Here is a 2888-nt window from a genome sequence, read left to right on the forward strand (position 1 = left end):
CACACACACACACACACACACACACACACACACAACATACACATTATGTTTTTGAGTTGGACTAGCTATATAGCTTCCTCAGCTTGGGAGAGAGCATAGCATGAAGAGAGAAATAACATCCTCTACAGGCAGTGCAGCGATTGATTGACTCCACGCGGCGACGATGTCAGGCCGTCATCAACGCAAGCGGACATCATACGCACAACTAACCGTGTTACTTTTGTAGACCCCGACACTCTTGGAAGTCGGGAATAAACCTGTTAACGTTATGTTAACTTTCCGTATTGTTGCTTTTTTTCGTTTTTAAAATTGATTGAATAAGTATTCCTGAATTTTTTTAAAAAAGAATATCGGCTTATTGTGAAACTAGCTATTTTCATTTTAACACCATGTATACTAAAAAAAAAAATGTAACAGAGTATAGATTAAGTAACAATGCCTCGGAACAAACCCATCTGCCATTAATGCCTTCCTCTCGTCACTCACAAAAAAACCCAAATCTATCGGTGGAAATTTAATAAATTCACCCTTATGTGTGAGGTGTAACTCTGATGAAATTGAAGATGATTTTCACTTTATTTTCTATTGTCCATTAAAGGAAGTTGTTAATTCCTTCCAGCCTGACTCGGCCCAGTGACAGAAGTATGCTTTGTTTGACCCATGATAAAGAAGATATGTGCACAACCTGTACTCTTTCATTATGGAAACGTTATTTAGTTTAAATAATGGCAGTTTTACATGATGTGATGAGGGCCAGAAGTCTGAAACACTTGAGTAAACTTACTTACTTACAAGACACAGGAAGGAAATTTTATTTTTCAATATATATATATATATATATATATATGTATATATAGGCGTTTTTTTACGCCCCTATAGACACAATCTAGATCACTACCTGTCAACGTTTTTTTTTGGTTCTTTTTTTTGCAGTTTTTGTTTTTTAAGCAGCGCCCAGTGTTGCCACCTTAGAGAGGCTAAAATGTTCACACAGCCCAGCTACGAGTATGTAACGTATTTCTAAACGCGACATAAAACAACACCTGTCACTTCCTCCCTGTGATCCCCACCGCCCATCAAAATTATCAGGTTGACAGGCACTGATTTAGATCCGTTATGAATGACGCGTTTTTCAACCCTGCCTCTCAGAGACAAACACCCCGGGCTAAGGGGGATGTGATGTAGAGTTCTGATATACTCGATATCTCCCCGTATGAGATATGAGCGCGCGGGACACATGAAACATTTTCAATTGAAAATGCAAATTTTGAATTTTGCCCGGATAACGACCGAAGCCTACTCATCTTACCGATTTTGGACCACCAAGGGATCTTTAACGTGCGCAACTTGCACACGCGACCTCCGAGATTTTTCGCCCTAAGCCCTTGTCCGAGAGGGCTAGGTGTAGTAAATCTTTCCAACATAAGATCACGGGTGTGGCTGAAAGACAGCTGTAATTTGTTTGTTCAGTTTTGTTTTTGTAAATGATTTACGGCGCTCGCAACTGCATAAGGTCATAATATGAGCGCGCGGGACACATTAAACTTTTTCAGTCGGTAGGAAATTTTGAATTTTGCCCAGGTGGCGGCCGAAGCCTACTCTTATCGATTTTAGACCACCAAGGGATCTTTAACGTGCGCAACTTGCACACGGGCCCTCCGAGATTTCTCGCCCTTGTCCGAGAAGGTTAGGTGTAGATCTTTCCTAGCCGAAGATCAGGCGTGTGGCTGAAAGACAGCAATAAGAAGAAGCGAAGGAGAAGCAGTAGAAAGGCTGCAGAAAGAATCAGGAGCCCAGAGGAAGGGGCAAAGGGGGTGAGGGGGTGGGGGCAGAAAGAGGAGACGAAAGCAGACGACAGAACATTGCTAGAGAGCAGGAAATGAGGTGAAAGGAGACAAATTTAGAGAAGAAAATTTTTCGGTCGCTACTCGGATTCGAACCCGGGACATATTGAATGAGAGGCCTTAACCTCTGAACCACAAGAGCCCCTTTGGATTTTCTGACAAACACCGGTGAGAGTGCTCAATAAATAAATAGATTCAAAAATAAATACATGTACATATTATAATGATGGTCGGGAAAAGGTCCACACTACAAGAAAACGACGAAGAGTGCATGTTGTTACAATCATAATATTTAATGTGTTACGCCCCCATCTGGCACTATAAAGTATAATATACATGTATAGATCATCAAGGAGGCAGACTGCTTCGACACTGTTTTTCGGGGCCATCCCAGCTGAGAGAGGGATACAAAATCCCAGCAGACAGTCAGATCCTCGATTGAAGAGTAAAACCAAAAACCTTCCCGCATGGAGTGGAATTCATGACTGCTGCAAGCGACGGCGAAACGCCTTTTTACTACACGAGGTATTACATTTCATGCATGTACCGTTAGAACACTGGGCAAAAAGCATTAATAATATGTTGGCTATAATAATATATATACGTGGCTGTGTTTGGGTATGTGAAAGTCTGTTTTGTGTATATCTGTGTGTATTATTGAGTAGCTGTGTACGGATGACATAATTTATCAACATCGCAAGGTAAAAATATCCATAATATTATGCTGGTTATATTATTGTATTAATTGTTTGTGTTTGTACGTGTGCCTGTGTTTGAACATGTGCGTGCGCGCTCGAGCATAATGTGTTTGTGTGTGTGTGTGTGTGTGTGTGTGTGTGTGTGTGTGTGTGTGCGCGCGCACGCGTGCGTGCGTGAGTATCTACGCGCTCGTGTGTGGATGTCTGTGTGTGTGTTCCTGCGTGCATGAGTGTGTATTTGAGTGTGCATGCACGTATGTGTGTATGTGTATGTGTGAGTTTGAGTGAACGTGTGTGTGTGTGTGCGAGTGCGCGCGCGTGTGTGTGTATGTGTGTGTGTGTGTGT

General features: G+C 42.1%; 1 protein-coding gene across 1 annotated transcript in view; it reads right to left on the bottom strand.

The window, feature by feature from the left end:
- Positions 1-2888, bottom strand: part of LOC101848328 (transmembrane protein 106B) — a gene marked incomplete in the record, with an annotated part of 18369 nt that overhangs the window by 14389 nt on the left and 1092 nt on the right.

The sequence above is a fragment of the Aplysia californica genome, unplaced genomic scaffold (assembly GCF_000002075.1).
Source record: "Aplysia californica isolate F4 #8 unplaced genomic scaffold, AplCal3.0 scaffold00007, whole genome shotgun sequence".
Taxonomy (NCBI): domain Eukaryota; kingdom Metazoa; phylum Mollusca; class Gastropoda; order Aplysiida; family Aplysiidae; genus Aplysia; species Aplysia californica.